Source organism: Spinacia oleracea, chromosome 4 (genome assembly GCF_020520425.1).
Source record: "Spinacia oleracea cultivar Varoflay chromosome 4, BTI_SOV_V1, whole genome shotgun sequence".
Classification (NCBI taxonomy): Eukaryota; Viridiplantae; Streptophyta; class Magnoliopsida; order Caryophyllales; family Amaranthaceae; genus Spinacia; species Spinacia oleracea.
The window spans coordinates 142,063,586-142,077,161 of NC_079490.1; the positions used below are offsets into that span (position 1 = coordinate 142,063,586).

The 13,576-nt window shown below is 41.4% G+C and overlaps 1 pseudogene; it reads left to right on the forward strand.

Annotated features, from left to right (window-relative positions):
• Nucleotides 1–6,767: 6,767 nt before the first annotated feature.
• LOC110804735 (uncharacterized) lies at nt 6,768–9,427 on the forward strand (annotated as a pseudogene).
• Nucleotides 9,428–13,576: the final 4,149 nt, after the last annotated feature.

The window sequence follows — 13,576 nt, forward strand, 5'->3', positions numbered from 1 at the left end:
CGGCCCCACGAGCCTCAACCAACCGATTGACAGCATGGAGAATGGCCTCACCACCTGCTGGAACCCCAACTCCAAACTGAATTCCTCCAAAGTAGGCTCCTAAACGCGGACCAACCAAAGCAGCCCCGACCTTAGAAACAAGGCGCCTCCAAATAGTGCCCACAGCAATAGGCCGAATACCCCCACCAGGCTTAACAAGTGGCGTAAGAGGAGCACTAACAATGTATCCTCCAAGCACAGCAGGGCACTTTCCAGCAAGAAAGAAGCGATTACACAAAGTTGGATGGGAGCCTAGCCACTAATTGTGCAAAACACCCTTATTATTATTATCATTATTATTATTATTATTATTATTATTATTATTATTATTATTATTATTATTATTATTATTATTATTATTATTATAAATCATATGCTAACAACGTCAAATATTTTACAAATAATTAGTGGGAAGCCGAGATACAATATGGGCCCCCACTCCTCTGGCTATAGCAAAACCTATACTGGTGAAAATATGAGCAGCAGCACGAGCCCCAATGTCCTGTGACCTAGAAAACTTCTGAATCCGCTTCAGCAATGCAACAACATCCTTATCCAACTCCCCTAAAGAAGAGAAAGAGAACGGAAGAAAGCCATAACCAATTGCCCTATAACGTGCTTCGTACTTGACCCGCTTCCGAATAGCCGCATCAGTCACAACCCGGCCCGGGACAAAGCCAGACAACCCGGATTGTGTCAAAGGAGATGATCCTGTCAAGTCAACACACACATCACAACCCCGATCCCAAGAGTAGAGCAACATGTCCGCTGGTCGGAGAGCTCCATCGTTCCCTCCAGATAGACCAATATCAACCTCTTTCCGCGCTGAAATCCTAGACCGATAACAAACATCAACAAAGGTATCCCGAACCACATTATGCCGATGCTTAATACACACGATGCCAACACATGACACCGCATGATCACCAAAGATGTCTCCCGCAAAGACCCTGGAGCAAACAGAACATGGCACCGTAACAGAGAACAAAGGAACCCCTAACCGGTAACACAACACACATCGGTAAGCCTTAGCACCCATCGTCTGTCCCAAACCTGATTTGGGGACCGCACGAAGCCAAGCAGAGGTATGATCTCCCTGCTGCGATTTCCACAACGCCGATTGTCGAGAAGATAAAGAGAAGGTGGATTCTGTAGATGCAGTAACCTTTGTGAAATATATATCTGTCAGTTTCTTCATGAGTTTAGGGGCAGCGACCTCACTAGGGTTACTCACAATGTCATACTCCACCGTTCTATTAAATTAAATATACTCAACGCATCTTCAAATGCTCGACCAGGACCAACAATATCAACATGCCGTAGAAGCTTTGCCTGCAAACCAAAAGACTGCAACCGAGAAGCAAGAAAAGCATAATGACGAACATCACCTGCGGAATAAACACCAAGTCCGCCAAAAGAAAAGGGTAAGGTGGCAAGTCGCCACTGCCAATCGCCAAAGCCAGGCCCCGAAGCAGTAACAATACGCTCCAAGGAAGATCGAAGAGCCTCATCGAAAGTGCTCTGAGCTGCCTCAAGAATACCAGGAGGACAAGTACGCAAAGCAAAGTAGAGTTTAGAAACTCCGGTAAATCCCCTAAGTAACAATAGCTCACACTGAGGATCATCAAGCTGAGCAACCTTATCCATAAGCCCAATGGTCTTGGTCACCCTATGCATCACAAGCTCACCACTAAAAACTGGATTGCAACTAGCGGGACCACCAATCAACTTAACATCATGCAAAGGACGAGCTATATCAGGGGGGAAAGACTCCCACAAGCCTGCTTCGACGGTCTTCTGTAGGCCAGAAAATCTCGGTCTTCTCCACGTTAAGATGTAACCTGAGACAAGGGCCATCCTCCATAATCAACTGCATAACCTTCCCCACCACCAAGGTGTGCCGTCATCCAAATACCATGCCTGAAGACGTACATCAAACACGTCCCTGATTTATAAAATCAGGGGGTTGTAAAACCAAAGCAAAGAGCAAAGGACCAAGGGGATCACCCTGCTGCACCCCCTGAGACGACCATAACGTGTGCTCCCCATAATACAATCTGGCCGGAGTGGAGTAGCAGAATTCAACCCATCGCGAAATGCCCGGACAACGAAGGCGAACTTCACGTAATATGGACGCTCGATCAACTAAATTGAAGGCATTTTGAAAATCCACCAACAACATTGAAAGACCCACATCAGAACCCCGATCCTCAATCAACCGGTGCACAACATGAAGAATTGCCTCACCACCCGCAGGTACCCCGACACCAAATTGAAGACCATCAAAATAACTTCCCAAAGACGGACCAACCATAACAACACCAACCTTCAAAACCAGACGTCGCCAAACAGTACCCACAACAATAGGACGAATGCCACCACCAGGCTTGACAAGAGGTGTGAGGGGAGCACTAGCAACATAATCTCCCAAACCCATAGGACATTTCCCAGCTAGAAAGAGATTAACCACCCCAGAAATGGAGCCAACTAACTCATTTAAAACAGCCACAACAGCACCACTCAAACAATCCATGAGGTGCTGAGCTCGCAAACCGTCCCTCCCACAAGATGTGCCACGCGGAAAACTCCTAATCCGGCCCAAAACAACAAAAGAAGTAGCCATGAGATGATGGTGATTATCATGAAAATCTGGCAAGGACGGAGCTGGAGAAGAAGGGTGTTTCGACTGTAAATCCGCAAGAGTGGCCTCATTATAAGGCGCAACGCCAGAAGAAGAAAGAACATGGACTGCAGCAGTGTAATGGCCATCACAAATCTTCCTACGACACTGCTTGATATTACGCTCTGCCAAATCAAGATCCTCATCAACATCCATCAAAGTAGGGGATCCAGCTGCCAAAGCTTCCCGCAAAAGCAACATACTACCACCCGACTCACTCCAAGTACGAATAGCATTAGCAATGCTCTCTTCCTGTCGTTGCCGCCTAATGGTAGAAGAACACTCGCGATTACTCCTCGTACTAAAGGTCCTCCTAAGGATACATAGAGGCAACACGAGAAGACTAACCCAACAAGAGATGTCATCAGGCTTGCAAATCACCTTATCAAGCGTGCCTTTCGAAACCCGGGAAAAATCCAAACGATATTTAGGAGGGATGGATTTCACAGTGCAAAGACGTGTAGAAAGCAATCTGTGAAGAAGAGTGACGGTAAAACCACAATCAAGTTCTTGCACCTTAGTATCCACATGACTAGGTACATTAGAATTGAGTTGCGGTTTAGAAAGACCATAGAGCACAAACCCAACAACACCATCCCCATCATCAGGTGGGGCCACAAAATTAGAACCTGCACAATAACGACATTTAGAACGAATAGTGTGCGTCTTGAAACAATCCCCGCAAAGCCAAATCCCCATACGACGGAAGGTCAACTCAGCCTCAGTGAAAATAGCCAAGTCAGTGGTAAGAGAGTGTCGTGTGACTGCTTGAGCGGCAAGATTACTACAATGACGATCACGAAGATGAGTGATCAAAGAGCTCCTAGTAAGCCCATTTCCCCCGCCATCTTGACACCCATTAAGACCCACAAATGGACAATGAAAACGCATCACATTAGAATGCATTAGTACCCCGTGGAAATCCCAAACACGTAATAAACAACAACAAATCAAAGCAGCAGCAACAACTAGACAAAACAGGATCAAAACAAGGCAGTAACAAAGAAAAACAAACCACCAAAGTACTGAGGGGTCTGCTGTGTTAGACTGCCGGATAACCGATGTTGAAACCACAAATCAAACTCCAAAACCACGTTGAAATTGAGATGACAGACTACCGTTACTGAACACAACCCCTGGAAATGTAACAAATGCTGCAACAAATGAAACAACAAAATGCACCAAACGGAACTGTTGGACCCAAGATGCACCACAAAACTGCCGAACCGACGCTGCACCACCCGCAAATGTTGATTCGATCCCCACCGGAATAACCCAAACAACCACCTGAATGCCGCCAAACAACCACCAGCACCACGCTGCACGACCACCAGCACCACGATGGACCGAATTACTGAATAACAACATCGCAGCGTTGAACACCACGGTACCGTCGCACAACAATTATGCGCGTCGGGGACCCCTTGCTGCAGGCTAACTCTTTTCGGTTGCCGGGAACTCTCCACCGAGCCTGGGCCGTCTGAAAGCTACCCTAGAAACACTCGAAAACTGCACCAAATCTGCAACAAATACTCGAAAACCGCCTGACAAAATAGACCGAAACCAAGACCACCATGCCTGAAACCCGCCTGAAACTCGCACCGCCGCCGGTAAACCTTCGCCGTACCTATTGCCGACGCAATAACCGCCGGATTATTGACGTGGAGCATGCCCTAAATGCCCCATAATTGCCCCTGTTTGAGAGAGTTATTATTATTATTATTATTATTATTATTATTATTATTATTATTATTATTATTATTATTTGTACATGAAGTATTATATCGTAGTTCAGCAATAAACAAATAAGGATTGAAGCCCCGTTTAGTTCGCCTTATTTCTCCTGATCCGATCTTGTCTGAATTTTTTTTTTATTTTTTTCTGATGTGATCTGATCTGAACTTATTTTTATTGATTTGATTTGAACTGATCTAATCTGATCTGATTTTTCAGAATTAAGATTTAAATAAAATCTACAATTATAATATTAAATGATCTACAGGTAAAATAAATGTCATTCAAATTTATAATATTGTTACTAAAATTACACCATTATTTATTTGACTTTGTTCATGATTTAATTATTCTTTATATATATTAGAAAGACTTGGACTCCTTTAAGCTTATGTCAAAAAAAAAAAAAAAAGAAGAAAGACTTGGACTTGATTCAAATAAATCAGTTATAATCGGGACATGGTTTGAATGAATTGGTCCTGATCTGTACATATGGGTTCTAGTCTAGACAAATCTGAAAATATCGGCTCTGATCTGGACATGTTTTGCACATATCGGTTATGATGATCTGGATAAACTGGTTCTGATATGGACATGATATGTACATATTGTTTCTAATCTAAATATATGAGTTTCGATCTGGACATGATATGGACATACTGATTTTGATCTGAATGTATGAGTTTTGATCTAGACAAGATCTGGATATATTGATTTTGATCTGAATATATGAGTTTTGATCTGGACATATGTGTTCTAAGAAATCTAGTAAGTGACTTATGCGGTGCCCTACCAATGGTTCCTTAACCAATTTTTGTAGTAGTGTCTTTCCTGTCTAGTTGTACACCCATCTGCAAACAAGGGAACCCCTAACAAGCTACTGATTCTGCTTAGAGAGTCATTGCCCCAACAATTGAGAGGAAGATTAGGAAACTTCACCCACAATGGAAAGACCTTAAGAACTTCCTCATAAAAATTGAAATCTGCCACCCAAGGTTTAATGATAATTGGTTTACCATAGAAGGTGTATGGGCCACCTACAACTATAAGGTTCAATTCTTATCCTCAATACTAGCAAATTTAAGAATAAAATAGCCCTCATCATGATAGAACACCTGTGGTTGTGAAACATTAGTCCAAATTACAATCATGAACCTCTTGACAGAGGCAATAGTAGGGGACTCACTCACCACATACATAACAATAGAGGACTGCCATTATCAGCCATAATATCTAGTTCCTCCTTCTAAAATTGAGCTATCTTCCTACCATCCCTAACCAGTGAATTAATGAAGCCAAGTTCCGCCCCTTTTGATGCCATTTTCGAGCCCACAAACAAATTCTTCCAAGGGTCTGCAGACAAGTTAACCATTGGTTCTACAATAGGACTACTACTACTACCAGGATTAGGAGCTTCAAAACTAGGTTCAGCAACAATATGTTCAGGAACAGGGGAGGGTGCCATAATAGAGTCCGTACTATTTTTTTCAACCAACCGCCCATTCCAAGTTAAACCTAGCTCACGATCCAATGCAACAATTACTCTATGAAGTTTTTTAGGAATCATACCAGCAGAAGGGTGCACTAGATCTGAGTGAATGAGTTCCTCATCGTCGTCATTCGTCACAAACATCAAGCTATCTGGGTTTCCATTTTGAGCATCATTTAGACCTTGAATCACATCGTTCTTGGGTGAAATCAATCTGGAACCGTCCTCCGAAGAAACCGGAGAAGTTACAGTAGCAGCTGCCTTCTTCTTCCTCCCCATCAATGAAAGGTGCGCACGTTAGTAAACACTCGTAACATGCACCAACGTAGAGAGAGAGGGGGGGGGAAACTGCTTAAAATTGCTTAAAACACATAGTTACTGTAATACGCATATAATTACTATTTAAAATCACGAAATAACTGTCACATGACAGTTACACATGTTGCCCAACCAAATTACTCCGTTGTCCTAGCGTGAACCCGGTTTATATTAATGTAGGTATATAAGAGGGGATGAACACAAATAGTACTAACAGTGTATAATAAATTGGTATTTACAATACTGGGGAATTATTAAGACCCTTTCCCTTGTTACACATCCATACATATGACTAGGGCTGTGCACCGGACAAAATCCGGCCCGGTCCGGACCGGATTCGGAATCGAGTTTTTTCCATGTCTGGTGACCGGTCCTAAATCATACCGGACAAGACCGGTCCTGTCCTGAAAATTTGGGACCGGATCGGATTTTAACCTGTTTGTCCGGTTTGATAAATGCATTCCAAATCCTAGAGAATAACTGTGCAAAGCTGCTGTTTTTCTAAGCATGAATCTACTGTTTTCTCTGGTACTGGAGTGGTGCGCCGTTCGATGGTGGTTAAGCAACGGTGATTTTGCCTCCGGCGAGTCGGTTAGTGAGTGAATGCTGCAAAAACTACGGTTGATGTAATTAAAATTAAAATTTCATAATTTTGAAAAACATTTAGAAATTCACATGAAACAGATAATTGAAATAATAAAAAGGAGAAAGAGTACCAAGAAGTCGCGGAGAGATTCGCCGGAGACTCGTCGTAGTCGAAGGCCTTGGAGGTGCGTCGCGGACTCGCGGCCTGCGTGACCGTGCGTCGGACGGTCGGAGGGTCGTTGTCGTGGACGGTCAGAGGGTCGTTGTCGTGGACGGTCAGAGGGTCGTTGTCGGCGGCGTGAGTGGTAGTCAGATACTCAGATCTAGAATTGAGGGAGGAGAGAGGAGGGAGGAGAGAGAATGAGGGAGGAGAGTCTAAAACTCTGAAAGAATGTATAACCCTAATTCCCTAACCCCTTAGTTTTGCGTTTTGGTGGGACTTTTTTTTTTTTTTTTTCAAATTTTAACGGGTAACCGGATCTAACCGAATTTTTCCGATTTTTGTCCGGACCGGTCCTGAATCCGGAAAGCCCAATTTTTAATGTCCGGTGCCCGGTCCTGAATCCAACGGACCGGACCGGTCCGGACAATTCAGGTCCGGTTCCGGACCGGATTCAGGACCCGGGTCATTTCTGCACACCCCTACATATGACCATGCCATTTCCTCAAACACCAGCTTCTACCTCAGTACTTACCTTCTTCCCACGCCAATCTTCATCTCCCAGACTCCCACTCAAAATTATGGCGGAAAAACCTGAAACTATCTTGGAGGAGAGAGAAGAACTTTTGATTTCACCAAAAGGAGGAAAACCCACTAAAAAAATTGGACATTTCATAAAACCCATTTTTAGTTTATCCGATTTAACCCCAATTTTGCCCTAAATTCCTCTCCCATTTCGACCCATTTCTGTTGACTGTACTTCAATGGCTGGTAACACCCAACAAAATCATGGGTTTTATGGGTTGATAGGTGGCACTCTTCTTACCAATTTATATGGAAAAGAGCTGGGATTTACGAAGCAATACTATCTTTCAGATATAAAATCGTAAAAAATGAGGATATGTTCTTTGGTTTAGCCGAGAGATGGTGGCCGTGTTGTGATACTAACACGTTTGTTTTTCCATGGGGTGAGGCTACTATTACGTTAGAGGATGTGATGGTTTTAGGTGGATACTCTGTTCTAGGGGACTCTGTTTCTGGGTCTGTGAATACTGACCAATTTGATGTTGTTAACAAGGAAATGTCGAGGGGTCATCGCAGAAAGCTAAACAAGGTGACTGGATGAAGCATTTCATGGAACTCGGTGGCGATAGCGGTAACGAGCACGAAGCCTTCCTTTGTTATTGGCTTTGGAGGTTTGTGTTGCCTACATTTCCATATGGTGTTATTGTGAAAAGTTTTTTAAGATTGCTACTGTTTTAGCTGGTGGAGTTCAGATTTCTTTTGCGCCTATTGTTTTGGCTAGTATTTATAAGGACTTGAGTTTGTTAAAATCTGCTATGGTGAATTTTGGGGGTACTACTCAGGGGTGTGATAATTGATAAAGATGATGGGTTTGATGATCTTGTTAAGGTGACTGTTTGGGCACCTTTACAATTGGTGAAAGTTTGGGCTTGGGAGAGGTTCCCATAGTTTCGACCAAACCCGAGTTTGATTGAATTTGGGGAACCTAGATTGGCAAGATGGCATGCTGTTAATGAGGATGAGATAGGGAATGTGAGACCGGCCATTGTTGCAATCTGCTAGGCATTCTTTCGAATGGCGGTCATATTGCAAGATTGTTGATAACTTACCTTTGCCTTGCTTTTATAGAGAAGTTGGGGAGTGGGTTATAATGGACGATGTTTTAGGTGATGATGTTAAATCCATGGTTCGATTTATGAGGGGTTGTGATTTGGTGGGAATGGAGTCAATAGAGCAATATAATCCGAATAGGGTAGCTATGCAGTTTGGGTTTGATCAAGATGTGCCTGAATATGTTAAGAGAGGTTTGATGGATTCAGATATTCCTAGAAGGGAAGTTGTGCAATTGGCTTGGTTTAGTTACATCAACCCAACTAGGGATGAAATCTTGTATGTTCCATCAAGGGTCTATTAGCCACAGGTTACCTTGATGTATTTGAAGTGGCTTCGGCAGGGTGTCTTAACTAGGCAAGCCGCCTTGGATGGCGTTGTAAGAAAGAAAAGGAGTATCAAGAGAAGATCACAAGAACATAGAAAGGTGAATAATAATAATAATGTTATTGATGAGGGAATTTCATTTCTGGACATTGATGTGAAGCCAAGTTATCAGACCAAAGCTATTGGTAGCGATGTTGACGTGCCTCCAGGATTCCCAGCCAAGTCTGTTGCCAGCTTTAAACTGGTATATGCATATGTGCTCCATGGATTTACACCGAGGAGTGGTGTTGGTCAGGTTTTAAATGTTCCACCTGGTTTTATGCCGAAGCCTATTGGAAATAATCTTGAATATCCTATAGGTTTATCACAAAAATCTTGTGGGATAACTCCATTTCATGCTGAGAATAAGGATGGGTATGGATTGAAATCTGAAGTTATGGTAAAGAAAGAACCCCATTGAGTCCACTGAAAATAGGCAGCAAGCATTGCTAAGGTGTGGTTATGAGACCTTAAATACTTCAGCTGCTGAGATCGGGTCGGAATCATCAGTGGAAAAAACTAGAGGAAGTTCAGGGAAGAGTGAGCTTGGAGAGATTGTGGAAAATGTGGGTCATGGAAGAGAAGATCACAGATAGAACAAACATATGCATACTTTATGTTCATGATCTTGAATTAGTTCACATGTTTCTTAAATGAAACTGTTTATACCTTGAATTAACAAGGTGTTTTAGATTTGATTAAGAACTTAAACGGTCTTAAGCTCGCATCTGCTTACAGCTTATGAATTATGATATTGGAGTATACAGGGTGGTTCATGAAAATATTGAAACATTCTGATCCTTTTTGCATACATTCCCCTTTTCTACCAGCTAAAATAGCTAATTCTCCTCCCCTTGTTTTAAGCTATCATGTGATAACAAGAGTTGATTCAAGCTTTTAACGGTTGTGTTTGGTGATTATACGCAGTTACTCTCTCCTTAATTAGTTAACTATGTCCCTAATAACGTACAGTAACGCGTTATGCCGTTATTGGACAAGCTCACAAGCATCAAGTGTAGTGGTTGTTTGTCCTTTCTATCCAGGCATTTACAATTGTTACTAAACCGATTATGGAATTCATCAAATCATCAGCAAAGCAGAACATCAGTTTCTATAGCAATTAATGGTAGAAGACATTTTTACTGTGGCCTAAAATAAAAGTTGATTGAAATACATACTACTAGTATATTTCCTGGTTTATGAGGATTGAATACTAATTGTGATAATTTGATGGAGGAATGGAATCCCACAAATATCTGTATAAAGGATTTATGTGTTGTATTGTCCCTGTTTTTTCGCAAATTGGCCTCTATTATTACCACCAAGTAGTCCATTACTGCCAAATGATGAACCCTAGATTGAACATGTCATAAATCATAATTGATCCCAGGAACATACCCAAAGTTCATTTTCTCCATAAAAAGAGAATACTACAGTAGTTCATTTATATGTTGAGTTAGGCTATAGGTGATAAATGGTTGTTCGCATCGGGTACGTGGCATGTCCATTTGGATTGGTTCAAATTTGGGTCAATCAACTTTGGAAAGGGTTCAGGTTCAGGTTGAGTCTATTAGGGTACTGGTAAATTGCTACTAGGAGTATCTTAGGTCATGTACGATTTGATCGGGTCCATCGAATTTGTTATACGTCATCCTTTTCTGAATAGACATCGCAACATTGTATCTTTAGTCCGTTTCTAAATACCTACAACAAATGTTATTTCAACATGAGATTAATATTTCTTCATTGTTTAAAGATTGAAATTTACTTTCCTAAGATTTTTTTTCATCTGAAATCTATTATAGTTAATATCGTTGCAAAAAGTATTGAAAGTTAGGATACTCCTATTTTAAAAGTTCTGTAAACATAAGTTCACCCAGGCTTTGTTTGGTTTGGCGTAAAACGTTTTCAGTGAAAATGAGTTTCCATGAAAAATGTTTTCATAGAAAAACACAATTCCAATATCCTTATTAAAGCAAGTACACAAAGTCACAAGCCCAAAATTCCTCCACCAAGGAAAATATGACAATGCACAAATAATTCACATTAGTCTTTAAAAGACTAAAAACATACTTCTAATAAAACTAAGGTCTTCTCATGAAATTAAACATGCATGAAACCAAAGTAAATTAGAGAGTGCAATAACATGATCATACATCATAAATAATTCAAATCCTCTACTTTCTAGTAATCATTCCAACAAACATCATTTGACAATATAAAAATCAATCTTAATATTGTCAACTTCACAAAATATATTTTGTTGGAATGGCTATTAGAATTGAACATGTTAGAATAATAACTTATTAAAAGAAGTAGTTTAGAATGAACCTCCCTTGATATTAAATCAAGTATGACTATTGTATGACATTCCAAAATCTTCAATAAATCCTCCATCATGATATCATGACCACCATTCATCAATCATCTTCTCCAAGACATTACTTTTAACTTTTCTTACCCAGAAAAATTAGGTTCGTTGTTGTAGTTGTAACTAGCTATCAAGATCATTAATTGACAATCCTACCGTTGAAAATCAATCCCAAGATGTTCCGGATATTGTGTCAAAATTTCAGGACAATCGGACCATGGATGACCCTCGGCCAGGGTCAATCTTTGAGATTACTACCAGAAAAACGTGAATGAAAAACATCTTTGGAAACCCTCTAAATTCCCTCTATCTTTCACTCAAACTCACTAATATAAATTTCCTCACAAATCATAAGAAATATTTAGCCATTTAAATATATCTCGTTTTCAAATTGTTGTAATAATAGGGTTTTCAAGGCAAAATACTAGAATAAGGATAAGAACGTGTTTAGGAAATTGTTGCGCCGTGGTAACCAAACCACTGCCTTGGAAACGAGATTCGGTGCAACCGGGGTGCACAATTGTATTCATCGATTTGTTCCCTAAGGCTTACACGACTCTCATCACACAAAGGCACTTTTGGGTGATGAGATGGAGTCACATAAACTTATGCCCAAAAGATGAAGAGGAGAGGAATAAATTAAAAGTGTGTATATATCTTAAGTTGGTTTTTCCAAAATGAAAGAGCATATATATAATACTCCAATCAAGAAGTGAAGGAAGCTACAAGATTTTAGGAAAACCAACTACCAAAATAAGTCCAAAGTTCAAAAGAGATCAATGACCATAAAGAATAATAAAGTGACTCATAATCATGAGAGATTTTAGTATCTCCATAAACATGGAGAATAACCACAAATAACAACTCATCAAAATCAGTAAAAGGGAGCTTACATATGACTTATTGGAGGAATCAAAACAAACCCAAGGAAGCCAAAGGATTCAAAGGAATCCAATGACCATCATCAATAGACTTAAGGATGATTATGAAGAGTTTAATAACCTCCTTAATAAAGGGGATCATCAAACAACTTAACTCAACATAATTGGAACAATTAAGTCACTCAAAATATCAACAAAAGGGTTGTGTACAAAAGGAATCGCGAGGAACCAAATCCAACGTCCAAGAGACGTCTTTTGGTATCCGCCCAATGGTCCGCCCGATCGGGCGACCACCGCTAGGTCGGGAAAATTACTCGCCCATTTTAAAATTATATGTGTGCCCGATCAGGAGCCATCCGCCCGATGACGATCGGGGCGGACTTCTTTTTCAAGCTTTACTTCCAACAAGGCCAAATTTCCCGACAAATTTGCTGCCAATGAATTCCCTATGTTCAAAATAACAGACAACCCCAAGTACCATCTCAAAAACTTCAGAGCCACCATGGCAATCAAGGGAGTCGATCATTACCTATACCCTGTGGTGTTCCCAATGTCCTTGGAACTAGTCTGTCAGAAATGGTACTATTCCCTCAAGGACCATCAAACTAGCACTTGGGATGAGGTAGCTCAAGCATTCATGAGCAATACCAACCAAACATACAACCTCAAACCACTCTTGGAGAATTGGAGGTTCTCAGACAAGGACCCCAAGAAGGTTTCACCAATTACCTCAACCAATGGAGTGAAATGACATCTCAAATGGTCACTCGGCCCTCCGAGAGATAACTAGTCAAGATCTTCATTGCCGGGCTCTTACCAAAATACAACACTCACATGAAGTATGTGGGCCTAGAGAGTTTCAAGAGAACCTATGACATCGGGGTTGACATAGAAGATGAACTCATGAAAGCATCCGCGGCACCGGTTCCACAAGCTGAGAAGTGGAAAGGCAAGAAGGCCAAGACGACACACAAGGTCCATGAGGTCAATGCCTTAGAGGCTCCTCAAGGTTCGAAACCAAGCAACTTCAAAAGCAATGCCAATCAGCACAATTTCCAAAATAGGCCCCAAAGAGTTTTCACCAACCTTGGAATGTCCTATGCTGACGCCTTTGACCGGTTGGTAGAGAAGCAAGTAATCACTCCCATTGGTCCAACCGAGGATCCCCAAGTTGACAAGGGATCCAAAAGTTGGGACCCTAAAGCTTATTGCAAATTCCACCATGGGAACGGGCACGACATCGAGAATTGTTCAAGCTCAAGCACCTGATTCAAAACATGGTTGACAACAAAACTTTGCCTTTTCTCTCGGGAGCCAA